Source organism: Oncorhynchus clarkii, chromosome 12 (genome assembly GCF_045791955.1).
Source record: "Oncorhynchus clarkii lewisi isolate Uvic-CL-2024 chromosome 12, UVic_Ocla_1.0, whole genome shotgun sequence".
Taxonomy (NCBI): domain Eukaryota; kingdom Metazoa; phylum Chordata; class Actinopteri; order Salmoniformes; family Salmonidae; genus Oncorhynchus; species Oncorhynchus clarkii.
The window spans coordinates 34,230,458-34,249,136 of NC_092158.1; positions in this window are offsets into that span (position 1 = coordinate 34,230,458).

Sequence of the window (18,679 nt, forward strand, 5' to 3'; positions counted from 1 at the left end):
TTTTCACTAACACACAAAGCAAGCCTCTTTTTCTCCAAGACACGTCATGCAAAACCAAGAAATGCAAACCCTTGCAAGTGGGGACCGTCCGGGCAAGTCGCTGGTATTCGGATACGAATGGTGAATAAAAGATTAAACAAAAGGAAAAATGTAACTAACAAATAAATCCGGTAAGGAAGCAAAGGCGCTATTCTCTCCCAGTCAGTGCTTGAGGACCGGGCGCATTGATATGGCGATGCCGCAGTGCCGCTTTACAGGGTATGCGCTTCCTCGGCGCAAATAGTGCTGTCAATGGAATCTGGTATGTTTCGTTGTACTAAGGAGAACGGTCAAAACGATACGCTCATGTAATGTTGTCGGTTGAAACTGTAATAAGCCAGATAAAGTTATAGCCTACTTATGAATGTTCTATGTCTAGCCTACTATACCACAAAAGGTGTGTTACAGTGTATACTCAAAATTTGGACAGTACATTCTCAGCCTAGCTGCCAAAACAATCCTTTGTATATTTAAATACATAAAAATGCATCTTATTGAGTTTACACTTGTTATGTGACCCTATGTGACAATTCCAGCCCTTCGTAACCACATAAAGAGCCACCACTATTTTAAAAACTCATTATAAAACCTGTAGCTTATCCCAAACAACATGTACAATTAATGAATCATTAGAGGAAGGCCCTAAAAATTGTCAAAGACCCCAGCCACCCCAGTCATAGACTGTTCTCTCTACCTCTGCATGGCAAGCGGTACCTGGAGTGCCAAGTCTCGGACAAAAAGGCTTCTCAACAGTTTTTACCCCCCAAATCATAAGACTCCTGAACAGATAATCAAATTGCTGCCCGGATGTTTTGCCTTGTGTGTGTCCCCCCAACCCCTCTTTTACGCTGCTGCTACTCTCTGTTTATCATATATGCATAGTCAATTTAACTATACATTCATGTACATACTACCTCAATTGATCCGACCAACCAGTGCTCCCGCACATTGGCTAACCAGGTTATCTGCATTGTGTCCCACCACCCGCCAACTCCTCTTTTACGCTACTGCTACTCTCTGTTCATCAAATATGCATAGTCACTTTAACCATATCTGCATGTACATACTACCTCAATCAGCCTGACTAACTGTTGTCTGTATGTAGCCTCACTACTTTTATAGCCCCGCTACTATATATAGCCTCGCTACTGTTATTTTTCACTGTCTTTTTACTGTTGTATTTATTTATTTACTTACCTATTGTTCACCTAATACCTTTTCTGCACTATTGGTTAGAGTCTGTAAGTAAGCATTTCATTGTAAGGTCTACCTACACCTGTTGTATTCAGCACACGTGACAAATAAACTTTGATTTGATTTGACAAACCCTCACACCAGCATGTCGACTCTGATGTGTCTCTATAGCTCTTGTGTCTTGACTATATGGATCTGGAGTAAAGGCAGAGGGGGAAACAGTCAGTCAGTATTGAGCATTATGCTGCTATCACCCTGACACCCATTCAGTGCTATTGACAGATCCATCGTCGGCATACAGACCATGGACCTAATCGTCAGATTATCACACAGGTTATGTAACAGGGCTAGGTTCTCTCCAGGGAGAGACAGAGGGACAATCTCACTGTACTCTGCTCCCCTGTCAAACCCCACTGAAAAAGAACTGTGTCACATAACATTTTACTTTTACTGCACATCTACCATTCCAGTGTTTAATTGCTATATTGTAATTACTTCGCCACCATGGCCTATTTATTGCCTTATCTCCCTTATCCTACCTCAATTGCACACACTTTATATAGACTTTTTCTACTGTATTATTGACTGTATGTTTGTTTACTCCATGTGTTACTCTGTGTTGCTGTATGTGTCGAACTTCTTTGCTTTATCTTGGCCAGGTCGCAGTTGTAAATGAGAACTTGTTCTCAACTAGCCTACCTGGTTAAATGAAGGTGAAATATTTAAAAGACTTATCTGAAGTGTTTGGTCATTGGTGGGTCAGGTAAGTCAGCAAGGGTGGTGGTGGAAACAGAGTTCATGTACATCTAATTTAGTTGAGTAAAAAAAATCAAATAAAGATCACATTTCCCAATTAGATAAATGATGATGAATATTGAAAACAATGAAATAATTACTTATCATGGTGAATATTGCAATTATATTATTCAAAGGTAAATGACAACCATGTCATTTATTTTATTTAGGTCTAAACAAGTCCCTCTCAAATATATTAAATACAAGTCATATATTCTATATCCCCAGGATATACAATCATGAATCCTCCAATGTTTCATGCTCGCTTGGGCTTACCGGTAACCACAACCTAAGGATGCTGAGAATCTCCCAAGCAACTTCTTCGTTATGGCCACACTAATGTATTCAGTTGATATGCTACTGCCTAGAGTACCAAACATGATTATGCAAGGTTGTAGTTATTCCAGGTCTATGCAATGTATCATTTCAACAAATATATATTCAAAATTGTTTTGAGAGTAGCAGCTTTTGTCCTAACCTTGTAAGAGAGAGCTGTGAAAAGCTAAGTGTTGCTTTAATCTCCCTGAAGTGCAGAAATTGATTCTCAAAACCATAATTAATTAAGAGCATTTACTTCCATTACTTGTTTTTCAATCATACCAATATCGTTCACAGTCTTGATTACCCAAACATCTCATTTGCCACTTGTAATAGCTCTTAAAGATTTCTCAGTGGTTCCACTTACATATATGAATAGTGTATTAATGAATCCCTCCATGTGTTCCTATGGTTTCTGTATTGATGTTCTGTTCAAGGCTCAAAGCCCCATCCTCCATATTCAATCAGTGGATCAGTGGAGCCGTTGTCACCATAATGCCAGTTGAACATTATTGATTTCCTGTTCCAGTCAGTCATGGGTTCTGAATGCTCAAATGGAACCTGCACTGAAAAAAGCCACGTGTTAAGAAATAAATGAATAGGATTAAACATAAAATAAAACTCTCATCAGACTCAATCCAAATCTTAATTATAAAGAGTAATCACATTCAATCTAATATTATTAGTGATAAGGTATTATTCATTTCATGATGATAGCCTATCATTATCTTATTATAACATCAATCAGATTAAAGCCCAAAACACCAGCAGTGTGATTACCTCACCAACATGACATGCCTACATGTTGATAGCTAGCACACAGAGCCATGGTCGTGGTGATGGTGCTCGTGTGTGGTGGTGGCAGCACTGTGGGCTGGTCCTGTGTGAATTAGGGATCAGGAGAGCCACTGTATTTTTAGCCTACAGGCATAATGATGCAGCCAGAGTGTGGCTCAGCACGGGGGTACGGCTCAAAGAGTGTCCAGTCTGAGTACTTCTATTCCCATCTATGGCGGGGATGTGCACCTTGTGTTGGAACAATAAAAGGCCACTCTAAAATTTGCAGTTTTGTCACACAACACAATTCCACAGATGTCTCAAGTTTTGAGGGAGCATGCAATTGGGATACTGACTGCAGGAATGTCCAACAGAGCTGTTTCCAGAGAATTTATTGTTAATGTCTCTACCATAAGCCGCCTCCAATGTTGTTTTAGAGAATTTGGCAGTACATCCAACGGGCCTCACAACCGCTGACCACGTGTAACGAGGCCAGATCAGGACCTCCACATCTGGCTTTTTCACCTGCGGGATCGTCTGAGAGGGGGTGCTGAGAGGTATTTCTGTCTGTAATATAGCCCTTTTGTGGAGAAAAACTCATTCCGATTGGCTGCCCTCCTAGGCCCACCCATGGCTGCACCCCTGCACAGTCATGAAATCCATAGATTAGGGCCTCATTTATTTATTTCAATTGACTGATTTCCTTCTACGAACTGTAAATCAGTAAAATCTTAGAAATTCTTTCATGTTGCATTTATATTTTTGTTCAGTATATTTAATCAAGCCAATACTAAATACTATCTAGACATGACCACGGTCAGACACACACACGGCACACATTCTATTCTGGAAAAGAAAGCAACAGGCAGATTTAAAAAACTGTGAGGAGGAGAAGAGAAATAAAGAAAAGTGAAGAAGTGCTTTGAAATGCATTTACCTGAGGAGGTTTCTTGCTCCAGGCAGCAACAGCAAACAGACTGAACCAAATACCCCATACTATCACTGTGTGATGTGTGAGGAATTCAAAGCTCTCACCTCTTCTTTCAAGTGCTCCCAGCGATGTGAAACACATACAATACTCGCTGATGAGGTGTAACAGTATTAACCCTCAGACTTATAGCTTACAGTATGTTTAATGAAAAAGATTAACTCAACTGGTTGCCAGAAATACCAACATTATGTAATCACTTAGCAGAAAACTGCATATGCAAACTAACATGTATACATGTACATGTACAATATAGCATTATGTGTTTTGCCAAGCTATAATGAAAGCAAAACCGTCTCTCTCTTTTTCCTTGATGACGCAACCACACAGCAGATGGTAGTAATTAAATGAGATTTACAAATAGATGTTTGGATTTATCTCTTTGTCTCACGTCTCTCATTAAACTATCCCCATTCTCTCTTGATCTGCAGGAATCTCACTTGAGATTGAGATGAGTTGAGTACAATACAATTTAAACAGCTATTTAATTTGTATGTATGGCACTTATACAGCAACAAAGAGCTGGCTGAATGCTGGATGGAATGGGCTCATCTCTCTACCCCCAAGCCCTCTGTTTCTAAGCCTGGTAATAGCCACTATTATTTCCACTGTGTACACCCTAGTCTTTATAAATGCCTCTCGCTCTGCTCTGTTACCATGCAGAACAACATGGCTCTGAGTGTACACACTCTGGCCCCAGTATATGCTGTCGCTACTATTAATGTATGGTATGGATTTGAGTGGTTAAATCACAGTGGGAAAGCCTAATATTCATCATTTATGACTAACTATCAGTCCCTAAAGGACTAACAAGTGCCTAATGACCTTAAACTGCATGTTAATACATTAATTGATGGCTAATTATTAACAACTAATAAGAGCCATATAATATGATCTATTGTTCCGAAGTGGTGATGAATTATGAATGGTGTTTCTATGTATGCCTCAAGGGGAGAAGAATTGTACTGTACATGATGATCCTCAATACCTTTGACCTTAGAGTGAATATCAACCGTCAAGGTTGATGTTATATTAAATCATTGGATTAGTACATTAGCTAGCCTGGCTACATCTAAAATCAGATCAGATTACACAGTCTTGCATTTATGCAATGCAATGCAATGCAATGCAATGTATCCCACAAGTCTGCTCTATGAAGACCTAATTGTCACCCATATGAATCAATATGATTGAACACCCTGAAGCTTGTAGCAGTGACATTAACAGGCATAGTGAGAAAAATCTTGATGTATGGGGCCTGTCAAAATCCTCTTTGCTCGTGTTACTTCCCCTGGTTCACACAATCAATCACATCAATCACAAGTCTATCGGCTCATTCTCTTACGATGAACTTGGGCGGCAGGTAGCCTAGCAGTTAAGAGCGTTGGGCCAGTAACCGAAAGGTTGCTGGTTTGATTCCTGGAGCGGAATAGGTGAAAACTCTGCAGATGTGCCCATGAGCGAGGCACTAAATCCTAATTGTTCCTGTAAGTTGTTGTGGACAAGAGCAGCTGCTAAATGACTACAATGTAAAATATAAACGTTAAGTCGGTATTAGAATGAATGGGAGCAGAAGGAGGAGAACACTAAAGATGGTCGATATACTGTATAATTGCCAAGCACAGTAACTCAGGGTTAAGAATAGATTTGAGTCTGTCTGAAGCCCTTCCTAAGAACTGTAGGATGAGAATGGCTTTCTACTAGACAACTCCAGCTCTAAGAGATAATTTGATCAAATGTGTGTGCCATTTTTCTTTCAATTCCATAAATAAGTTGATACACTTATGTTATGTGCTTTTCAACTTCATCTTAGTTCCCGGCACAGTGAAGCATTTTCCATATCTGTCATCAGTGCAAATACACCAAGACAGCTTCCAAATATAGCCTGAGATAAAATGTAACAAGGAGAAGAAAACACACTGACAGAAACCTCTCCTCCTCCTTTTGTGGGTACCTTCAACAGTGTGATACCAAAATACAACATGACTTTCAAGTAACTGTAGATTGCATCATGGATATTGAGGATGACGGTTGACCTAAAAACTGAACACATTATGTTTTAATCTCTTTCTTCCTCCCACCATTCTCCACTGTAGAATGCAGCACATTCAGCATATTGCAATTGTTCTCTTTATTCACTATATTACCATCAACCCCCAAGTTCAATCAACAAAGATAAAATACTGAATTACTGAAGCTGAAGTACTGAATATACTAAAACTGTCAACATGTGAGTCAATTTCATTTCAGAGAATCCATAACACATGAACAGAAACCATGCAACCGGTGAGTACTGCATACATCCAGATGATACCAGGGAAAGAAATCAGGTGTAGAATTGTCACAGTTTTTTTTTTTTTTTTTTTTTGTACCTTTATTTTACTAGTTAAGTCAGTTAAGAACAAATTCTTATTTTCAATGACTGCCTAGGAACAGTGGGTTAACTGCCTTGTTCAGGGGCAGAAAGACATATTTTTTCCTTGTCAGCTCTGGGATTCTGTCTTGCAACCTTTCAGTTACTAGTCCAACACTCTAACCACTAGGCTACCTGCCGCCCCTATGATTGTTAGCATGTTCTAAGATGATTTGTTTGGAGTGGGTTTGCTTGGTGCTCAGAGTCTGAAGACAGGGGGAAATAAGGTTTTGTTTTGTCTTGTTTCCTGCACACCTGGTTTTCATTCCCCAATCAATTCATATGTATTTATTCCTCTGTTCCCCATCATGTTTTTGTGTAGGATTGTTTGTGTTACGTGTATTTTGATATTGTGGATATTGTTATACGTATTACTTTTTGTCTATGTTCCTTGTTTGAGCACATTTTATGTAGTTTGTGCTGTCATTTTTACCGGAATAAAAAGTGTGCCTGTTCACTACACTCTGCTTTCCTGCACCTGACTTCACCTCCAATACACACTCCTAACAGAATCCTACACCAACCATGGAGTCAGCAGGAGCAGGTACACCTGTCAGAGGAGTCCAGGAACGTGTCCAGGAACACGCAGCTATGCTACGTCATCTCGGTGCCATGATGGATCGAGTTGTCCAGACCGTGGACCGCTGGGAGAGACAGGAGGTCTCTCCAGTTCCTCGACCAGCTCAACCGGGGTTATCTCTACCGTCCAGTCTGGATCCAGCTCCAGTGGAATACGTCTCTCCCTTCTCAGGGAGTATGATGATTCCTTTTACAACTGGACCAATACCTGGCCACTGTTCACCCAGCTCCCTCAGGAAGGGAGAGAGTATCCTCCCTCGTCTCATGCCTCTCGGGGAGAACTCTGGAGTGGGCAAACGCTGTGTGGGGAGAGGAAGACCACTTTGAGGAATTTACCCTCCGTTTCCTGGACCGTCTCTGACCATCCGCCCGAAGGTAGAGCGGCGGGTGAACGACTCTTCCATTTGAGGCAGGGGACGAGGAGCGCACAGGATTCCGCGCTGTAGTTCCGGGCATTGGCCGCTGGAGCAGGATGGAACGACAGGGCCCTCATTGACCACTATCGATGCAGCTTACGCGAGGACGTCCAACGGGAGTTGGCCTGCAGGGATGCCACCACCACCTTTGACCAACTGGTGGATATGTCCATTCGGTTGAATAACCTGCTGGTCATCCGTGGACGTCCTGAGGGGGCTCTGTCGGTTTCATCTCCCAGCACTCCCGCTCCGGTGCCCATGGAGTTGGGAGGGGTTACACGTAGGGAGACTGGAGGAGGGGCCTTCACGTGCACCATCTGTGCCCGCAGAGGGCACACTGCCGTTCGGTGTCGGGTTGGTCTCTCTGGGAGTAGAGGCAGCAGGCAGGGCACTGACGTTACCCCAGGTGAGTATGCACCACTCTCATCCAGAGTCCTCTGTTGTGCACCTGTTTGTTCCGGTTTGTTTCCCTGAGTTCTCCCCGCATTCCCAGCATAAGGCGCTCGTTGATTCAGGCACAGCTGGGAATTTTATTGACAGAGCGTTAGCACTTCTTAGTTCAGGGATCCCCATTATTCCTGTGAATAGACCTTTTCCGGTTTACGCTCTGGATAGTCGACCGTTAGGGTCCAGGCTCTCCTGCATTTCCCGTGGTACTAGGCCTTCCCTGGTTGGCTCGTCATAAACCCACCATTTCCTGGCAACAGAGGGCTCTCATGGGGTGGTCGCGAGAGTGCTCGGGGAGGTATGTAGGGGTTTCCATTGGTGCTACCACGGTGGAAAGTCCAGACCAGGTCTCATTCCCCCAGAATACGTCGATTTGGCTCTCGCCTTCTGTAAGAAGAAGGCGACTCAATTACCACCCCATCTATGGGGGGATTGTGCGATAAATCTCCTGGTAGACGCTGCACTTCCCATATCCCCTCTCACAGACGGAGACGGTGGCTATGGAGACTCTCCGAATCCCTGCGTCAGGGATTTAGTTTTTTGAGTTTCTTTTTTGTGAAGAAAAAGGATGGAGGTCTGAGCCCGTGCATTGATTATAGACGTCTCAAATCAAATCACGGTGAGGTACAGTTACCGGTTACCAGTTAACGGCGATTGAGTCAATGCACGGGGTGAGCTTCTTCACTAAACTGGATCTCAGGAGTGCATACAATCTGGTGCGTATCCGAGAGGGAGACTGCGTTTAGTACCACCTCAGGGCATTATGAGTAGCTCATCATGCCGTACGGGATGATGAATGCTCCATCACTCTTCCAATCCTTCAAAGACAAGATTTTCAGGGACCTGCATGGGCAGGGTGTAGTGGTGTATATCGATGACATTCTGATATACTCCGCTACACGCGCCGAGCATGTGTCCTTGGTGAGCAAGGTACTTGGACGGGTGTTGAAGCATGACCTGTACGTCAAGGCTGAGAAATGCCTGTTCTTTCAACAGTTCGTCTCCTTCCTAGGGTATCGCATTTCCACATCAGGGTGGAGATGGAGAGTGAACGCATAGCAGCCGTGCGTAATTGGCCACCACGGTAAATTAGGTGCAGCAATTTTTAGGGTTTGCTAATTACTACCAGAGATTTATCCAGGGTTTTGGCCTGGTGGCTGCTCCCATTACCTCACTGCCGAAGAGGGGGTCCTGTACGTCTGCAGTGGTCGGCTGAGGCGGACAGGGCTTTTGGGCAGCTGTGAGCTCTGTTTACCTCGGCTCCCGTGCTGGCCTATCCGGATCCTTCTTTGGCATTCATAGTGGAGGTGGACGTGTCAGAGGCTGGGATCAGAGCCGTGCTCTCCGTCCCTGTGCTTTCTTCTCAAAGAAGCTCAGTCCGGCGGAGCGTAACACTGTGGTTAAGGCTTTGAAGGTGTGGAGACTGGCTTGAGAGGGCTAAACACCCTTTCCTCATCTGGACTGACCACCGCAACATGGAGTACATCCGGGCAGCACGGAGACTGAATCCTAGTCAGGCAAGGTGGGCCATGTTCTTTACCTGTTTTGTGTTTACCCTGTCCTACAGACCAGGTTCCCAGAATGTTAAGGCAGACGCACTGTCCCGGCTGTATGACACAGAGGAGCGGCCCATGGATCAGACTCCCATTCTCCCAGCCTCCTGCCTGGTAGCGCTGGTCGTGTGGGAGCTGGACGCGGACATTGAGCGGGCGTTGCGTACTGAACCCACTCCACTCCAGTATCCCGTCGGACTTCACTATGTTCCGTCTGCTGTCCGTGACCAATTGATCTATTGGGCCCACACATCACCCTCCTCTGGTCAACCGGGGATCGGTCGGACGGTGCACTGTCTGTCTGGGAAGTACTGGTGGGACGTGAGGGTTTATGTTTCCTCCTGCTCGGTGTGTGCCCAATGTAAGACTCCTAAACACCTGCCCAGAGGTAAGCTACATCCCTTACCCTTTCCACAACGGCCTTGATCACACCTGACTGTTGATTTTCTAACGGATCTTCCTCCCTCACAGGGGAACACCACGATCTTGGTAGTTGTGGATCGTTTCTCCAAGTCCTGTCATCTCCTCCCTCTGCCCGGTCTCCCTACGGCCCTAAAACTGTTTACAGTCTTGTTCCCTGCACACCTGGTTTACATTGCCCAATCAATTTATATGTATTTATTCCTCTGTTCCCCATCATGTTTTTGTGTAGGATTGTTTGTGTTACGTGTATTTTGATATTGTGGATATTGTTACCCGCTTTACTTTTTGTCTATGTTCCGTGTTTGAGCACATTTTACGTAGTTTGTGCTGTCATTTTTACCAGAATAAAAAGTGTGCCTGTTCACTACACTCTGCTCTCCTGCACCTGACTTTGGCCTCCAATACACACTCCTAACAAAAGTACTACTTAAGTATCTGTACTTAACTATTCATGTTTTTGACAACTTTTACTTCACTACATTCCTAAAGAAAATACTGTACTTTTTACTCCATACATTTTCGCTGACAACCAAAAGTTCTCATTACATTTTGAATACCTAGCAGGACAGGAAAATTGTCAAATTCACTCACTTATCAAGAGAAAAAGTGGGCATCCCTACTGTCTCTGGACTGGCGGACACAAATTCAACTTTTGTAAATAATGTCTGAGTGTTGGAGTGTATCCGTACATTTTTTAAACAAGAAAATGGTGGCGTCTGCTTTGCTTAATATAAGGAATTTTAAATGAGTTATGCTTTTACCTTTGATACTTAAGTATATTTGAGCAATTACATTTACTTTTGATACTTAAGTATATTTAAAACCAAATACTTTTACTCAAGTAGTATTTTACTGACTGACTTTCACTTTTACTTGAGTAACTTTCCATTAAGGAATCTATACTTTCACTCAAGTATGACAATTGGGTACTTTTTCCACCACTGCCAGTGCAGGTACAAACACATTATAGGCAGGAGGCAGAGACAGAGACAGAGTGACGGCACTCCGTGGCACATGTAGACCCCACCCCCCATCACTCCTACTCCCATGCATGGATCACATGACATAAAAGAGCGGCACACAGGCATTTTTTGTTCACCCTTGACACCAAACACGCACAGACACACACCACAGACAAACACAGACACACACAGACACACACACACAGACTCTTCAAACTCCGCTAATTGTGCCTTTTATGAAGCAAAATGAGAACAGTCTATCTCATTGTGCAGTCGAGGGGAGGAGGGGGGAAACGGAGGAGGGAGGTTAGTGGTGGTGGTGGGGGTGGGGGGGGGGTCTCTTTGGAATACGAGGCAGGGATATTTTCCAATTACTCAGCCCTTTCTCCCTCGCATCCCACAGGGCGAGAGAGGCAAAGGCAAAGTCGCGCTCGTTTATTAGTATTAGGGTCTCGTTCCCCCTGGAGGCCGCTCTGCTCTCCCCCTCTCGCTCCTTACAGCGCTGCGCCATGCACACAGGATCACTATAATAGAATTTGTAAGCCTTCAAGACAAAATTACATGAAATATGTTTGCAGGGGAAAGGGACCTGTGGGATGAGGGCTGGGGGGACAAGGTTTCCTGGGTAGAATTGGGTGGGTGAGTGTGTATGGTACAGCCAGAGAGAGAGCTGAACTGAATGAACACTGTGACTCAATTTCATCTCATTTTATGCTACTTGCCTGCACTGGATCTTCCACTTGCATTGTTGGAGAGGAAAAGGTTCAACAAACATTTATTTGCAGGCTCTCCATAATGGAAGGTGCCTGCATTCATCAGAAATTAACCTTCAGGGTGACAGTGCATTTAGAAGGGAGTGTTTCTTTAGTTGCTTATAAACCCAAATTGTTAGTGATGATAAAACCACAGCAAGACTTCAAACACTAACCTCACAAATCACTCACTTAATAGAAGGGTTCCAGGAAGATAATAATATTGGCACCCCAGAGCCAAACAGCCTGTCACGAGAGACTGGGAAGATAAGAATTGAATGCCTACATTTTTCCATTTCCATAATGGAGAAGCGTTGATCCCCAGGATTTGGAAAGATTATAAGGATCAAAAGGATGATCTGGTGTTCTCTTTGGTGGAAGCCTCCTCCAATGATTTAGCACTGACGTTACATGAGGTCTGTCATCTAAAGGTCACCGAAGGGCAGAGTGAATACTTAAACCCTAAACCCTAATTGATACCGTCAGAGGGAACCAAACAAGTCTTATCATCCAGCCATTTGAAAATATCAGAAATGCAATTATGAAAATGTATGGATGATATAGATCGCTCTGGTCCCTGAGTAACTCCAACAGTACCCCCACTACCAACAAACAGTACACATTTTGTATGTATCCCGCAGACAAGCACATCTCAGTTTGCCGATGACACAACGGTGGTAGGCATGATCAACGACAACGATTAGGCAGCCAATAGGGAGGGGGTCAGAGACCTGACAGTGTGGACCTGGCAGTGTGGTGCCAGGACAACAACATCTCCCTCAACATCAATAAGACAAAGGAGCTGATCGTGGACTACAGGAAACAGAGGGCCGAGCACGCCCCCATTCACATCGACTTGGCTGTAGTGGAACGGGTTGAGAGCTTCAAGTTCCTCGGTGTCCACATCACTAAGGATCTATCATGGGCCAAACACACCAACATAGTCGTGAAGAGGGCACATCAATTCCTCTTCCCCCTCAGGAGGCTGAAAAGATTTGGCATGGGCCCTCAGATCCTCAAAAAGTTCATTAGCTGCACCATCGAGAGCATCTTGACAGGCTGCATTACCACTTGGTATGGCAACTGCTTGACATCCGACCGCAAGGCGCTACAGAGGGTAATGCATACGGCCCAGTATATCACTGGGGCCGAGCTCCCTGCAACCCAGGACCTCTATATCAGGCGGTGCCAGAGGAAGGGCCCAAAAATTGTGAAAGACTCCAGATACCCAAGCCACAGACTGTTCTGTCTGCTACCACACTGCAAGCACTACCAATGCACCAAGTCTGGGATCAACAGGACCCTGAATAGCTTCTACCCCCAAGCCATAAGACTGCTAAACAAGACTGCTAAATAGTTAATCAAATGGCTACCCGGACTACCTGCATTGACCCTTTTTTGCACTAGCTCTCTTGTTCTGACTCTTTTTTATTTATTTATTTATTTCACCTTTATTTAACCAGGTAGGCTAGTTGAGAACAAGTTCTCATTTGCAACTGCGACCTGGCCAAGATAAAGCATAGCAATTCGACACATACAACAACACAGAGTTACAGATGGAATAAACAAAACATACAGTCAATAATACAGTAGAAAAATAAGTCTATTTACAATGTGAGCAAATGAGGTGAGAAGGGAGGTAAAGGCAAAAAAAATGCCATGGTGGAGAAGTAAATACAATATAGCAAGTAAAACACTGGAATGGTACATTTGCAGTGGAAGAATGTGTAAAGTAGAAATAGAAATAATGGGGTGCAAAGGAGCAAAATAAATAAATTCAGTAGGGGAAGAGGTGGTTGTTAGGGCTAAATTATAGATGGGCTATGTACAGGTGCAGTAATCTGTGAGCTGCTCTGACAGCTGGTGCATAAAGCTAGTGAGGGAGATAAGTGTTTCCAGCTTCATAGATTTTTGCAGTTCGTTTCAGTCATTGGCAGCAGAGAACTGGAAGGAAAGACGACCAAAGGAGGAATTGGCTTTGGGGGTGACCAGTGAGATATACCTGCTGGAGCGCGTGCTACGAGTGGGTGCTGCTATGGTGACCAGTGAGCTGAGATAAGGCGGGGCTTTACCTAGCAGAGACTTGTAGATAACCTGTAGCCAGCGGGTTTGGCAACAAGTATGAAGCGAGGGCCAACCAACGAGAGCGTACAGGTCGCAATGGTGGGTAGTGTATGGGGCTTTGGTGACAAAACGGATGGCACTGTGATAGACTGCATCCAGTTTGTTGAGTAGAGTGTTGGAGGCTATTTTATAGATGACATCACCAAAGTTGAGGATCGGTAGGATGGTCAGTTTTACGAGGTTATGTTTGGCAGCATGAGTGAAGGTTGCTTAGTTGCGATATAGGAAGCCGATTCTAGATTTAATTTTAGATTGGAGATACTTAATGTGAGTCTGGAAGGAGAGTTTACAGTCTAACCAGACACCTAGGTATTTGTAGTTGTCCACATATTCTAAGTCAGAGCCGTCCAGAGTAGTGATGCTGGACGGGCAAGCAGGTGCGGGCAGTGATCGGTTGAATAGCATGCATTTAGTTTTTCATGCGTTTAAGAGCAGTTGGAGGCCACGGAAAGAGAGTTGTATGGCATTGAAGCTCATCTGGAGGTTAGTTAACACAGTGTCCAAGGAGGGGCCAGAAGTATACTGAATGGTGTCGTCTGCGTAGAGGTGTATCAGAGAATCAGCAGCAGCAAGAGCAACATCATTGATGTATACAGAAAAGAGTCGGCCCGAGGATTGAACCATGTGGCACTCCCATATAGACTGCCAGAGGTCTGGACAAACTGGCCCTCTGATTTGACACACTGAACTCTATCAGTGAAGTAGTTAGTAAACCAGTAAACCAGGCGAGGCAATCATTTGAGAAACCAAGGCTGTCGAGTCTGCCAATAAGAATGTGGTGATTGACAGAGTCGAAAGCCTTGGCCAGGTCGATGAATTCGGCTGCGCAGTGTCACCTACTTTGAAGAGGGGTATGAGCAGCTTTCGGCAGCTTTCCAATCTTTGGGAATCTCAGACGTTACGAAAGAGAGGTTGAACAGGCTAGTAATAGGGGTTGCAAAAATTCGACAGATAATTTTAGAAAGAGAGGGTCCAGTTTGTGTAGCCCGGCTGATTTGTAGGGGTCCAGATTTTGCAGCTCTTTCAGAACATCAGCTATCTGGATTTGGGTGAATCAGAAATGGTGGGGGCTTTGGCGGGTTGCTGTGGAGGGTGCCGGGCAGTTGACCGGGGTAGGGGTAGCCAGGTGGGAAGCATGGCCAGCCGTAGAGAAATGCTTATTGAAATTCTCAATTATAGTGGTTTTATCGGTGGTGACAGTGTTTCCTAGCCTCAGAGCAGTGGGCAGCTGGGAGGAGGTGCTCTTATTCTCCATGGACTTTACAGTGTCCCAGAACCTTTTTGAATAAGTACTACAGGATGCAAATTTATGTTTGAAAAAGCTAGCCTTAGCTTTCCTAACTGCCTGTGTAAATTTGTTCCTAACTTCCCTGAAAAGTTGCGTATCATGGGGGCTATTCGATGCTAATGCAGAACGCCACAGGATGTTTTTGTGCTGGTCAAGGGCAGACAGGTCTGGAGTGAACCAAGGACTATATCTATTCCTAATATCCCATTTTTCAAATGGGGCATGCTTATTTAAGATGGTGAGGAAGGCACTTTTAAAGAATAGTCAGGCATCATCTACTGACGGGATGAGGTCAATGTCATTCCAGGATACCCCGGCAAGGTCTATTAGAAAGGCCTGCTCGCAGAAGTGTTTTAGGGAGCGTTTGACAGTCGCAGACCCATTACGGATGCAGACAATGAGGCAGTGATCGCTGAGATCTTGATTGAAAACAGCAGAGGTGTATTTGGAGGGCAAGTTAGTTAGGATGACATGTATGAGGGTGCCCGTGTTTACGGATTTGGAGTTGTACCTGGTAGGTTAATTGATAATTTGTGTGAAATTGAGGGCATCAAGCTTAGATTGTAGGATGGCCGGGGTGTTAAGCATGTCCCAGTTTAGGTCACCTAGTAGCTCTCACTCTACCAACACACACTGGACTCTACCTACACACTCACACACTACCTCAAAGCCCTGCACATTGACTCGGTACTGGTACTCCCTGTTTATAGCCATGTTATTTTCTACACCCTATATATAGTTATGGTAGTTTTACTCTTTATTTTTATTTGTTATTCGCTGTACCACTATTTCTATTTTTGTATTTTTTATCTTATCTTTCATCTGACTGTTGTAGAATGACCCGTAAGTAAGCATTTAACTGTTAGTCTACACCTGTTGTCTACGAAGCATGTGACAAATACTTTTTTATTTTATTTTATTCAACTACTGTATCATTGGTTGCAGCATTACACAACTCAGAATAACATAAAACGCTAAACAAATGTCAGGTGTTTTCCCAGTCAGGTGCCCCATGAGACTTGCATGCTCCATGCTCATGTTGATGGTGGTGAGAAACCTGCAGATCCATCTCCATTTGTAGAGGCTCAGTCAGTGCATCTCAGTGTGTCTCAGTGTGTCTCATTGTGTCTCAGTGTGTCTGCAGGGCCAGACAATACTACACAGACATGCTCCTTCTGTAAATATCTGTTTTTCAATAGAGCTGTTTGGTTTGCTGTGCCGGTAATTTACACAAGTAGTCTCAAGATGAAGCTTTCTTCTTTGTCGAGATAAACGAGTGCTCCGTGGCAAAAGCATGCGCTTACAATTATCCACTTCAGTCCCATTCTGAGTCAGACACTGCAGAATGCCAGCATGCCACTGTGTGTCAGGAGGAAAGGCAAGGAGGGGAAGTGTTTTCACAGGAAGCAGGGTAGGAGATGAGAAGAAAAGAGAAAAGGAGGAAAAATGTGTCAATGTAATTTGGTTAATTTGGAGGATTTGACCGACTTCAAAACAGCATTAAACCGGGGTCAGATATTCCTTGAAGGGGGTGTCACAGGATTCAAGAGAGAGGTTACCATTACTCTAATAGTGAGCTGACCGATGAGGGATTGGTGTATCTGCAACAAGCAGTTCTAAGAATGGTTAATGTCAGTGTTTATTAGTTGAGGTTTCTAAATGAATGGCCCCTCACGAGCCACACACAGCTAGGAGGTCCTCTTGAATTCATTTAGAATAAAACACATTCAAAATAAATAGAAATATGCAAAAATATGCAAAAAGCAGACATACAAACACAGGCAAAAACATTATACCCTTCATTACACAAACAAACATTCTGTACCACATAAACAGGCGACATATGTTCAAACAGGCAGAGTTAATTGTAGGAGGCATTGTGAATTATTACTGGAACCATCATGTTATGCCAATCTCATTAAAGCGTTTACTAAAGTGGTGTAGCATATTGAATAAGAAAAAGGACTATAACATTCAATTATGCGGCAGCTTTCAACCTGAGAGAGACAAAAGTACTTATGAATTTTTCATGAGATGTGGAAAGGCCTCAATAAGTAGTGTCACGTACGGATCATTAGGAGTCCATGGACATCAACCGGCTTTTCTCATAATGCCCCAGGCCCTCAATCAAATGGCCCGTAATGAACTGACAGGATGTTACCTCAACAACAACACCAGACAAAAAGAGCGTTTGCAAATGTTTAAAACAACAAGGGTAAAAAAAAAAAAAAAACCCTCTTATAAGGTGTGAACCTGTTTTTAGGGAATGATAATGGTCTGTTAGATTTAGACACATTCCAGAGCAAAGTTCTCCCGAACTTCGGTTTTAGAAAAATAAGTAAAGTTGCACAGTAAGTGAACTACAATAGCAGCATGGTTCACAGGTTTCTGCCGGCAAGGCAAGGTAGACATGTTAACACTCCGCAGGGCTGCTCTCTGGGTTGAGCCAAGCATGGAATCTAATGAAAAATCTCTCTCATAACCATGGTTTCATCTGTCCAAACACTTCATGCAAGATAAAATGGCTGACAAGACAGCTAAAGCCCATGCCCAGGTTATTTGTTGCCAAATGTCAAGAGCTTTCCACAATATGAATTGATTGTCTTTGTACATTTCTGGGGGTTTCAGTCAAAAAAATAAAAATATACTTTTATTAAAGGTGCACTATGCATAAATTTCCCTGCCATATCCTGGTTGCTAAAATTCAAATAGTTTGCCTAATTTCAGTTTATGTGACAAAACAAGCAATTATTTTGCGGATAATCATACCGGCCGTAATGGGAGTAATTGAGGATATTTACTCAGCAAAACTCCATATTTAGTGATTAACGAACACATTTTGACATTAAAACACTTTCAGAGGTACCTGCGTGTTAGATACATCTCTGGCCCATCTACTGTTGCTCCCCAATTCTGACTTGTGCAATGATATCTGTTTTACTGATATCTGCTCTTGTAGAAGAAGCCTGGGTTTTCTGCACATTAACACTACAAGCTTATTACCTAAAATGTATCAATTGAAAATGTGGGTCCACAGCTCCAATCCAGATGTGTTGGTCATTACTGAGACGTGGTTAAGAAAGAGTGTTTTGAACACTGATGTTAGCCTTACTGGTTATAATATTTCTCGGCAAGAGAGATTTTCCAAAGGTGGTGGAGTGGCAATCTTTACCAAGGAACACCTTCAGTGCGTGGTTGTCTCCACCAAGTCTGTCCCCAAACAATTTGATTCGCTATTTTTCAGCATTCAACTTTTAAATAGCTCTTTGTTGACTGTTACTGGATGTTATCGTCCACCCTCCTCCTCACAGCTGCCCATGTCCCTTAATGTTGATGATGTGGTTGTTACTGACAAGGAGCACATGGCTGAGCTCTAGGATAGGGGGACAGTCGCGTCTCACTTGGCCAAAAGCCAGGGAAAATGCAGAGCGCCAGATTCAAATAAAATTATATTAAAATCAAACTTTCATTAAATCACACATGTAAGATACTAAATTAAAGATACACTCGTTGTGAATCCAGCCAACATGTCAGATTTTAAAAAGGCTTTTTGGCGAAAGCATAAGAAGCTATTATCTGATGATAGCACAACAGTAAACAAAGAGAGTAGC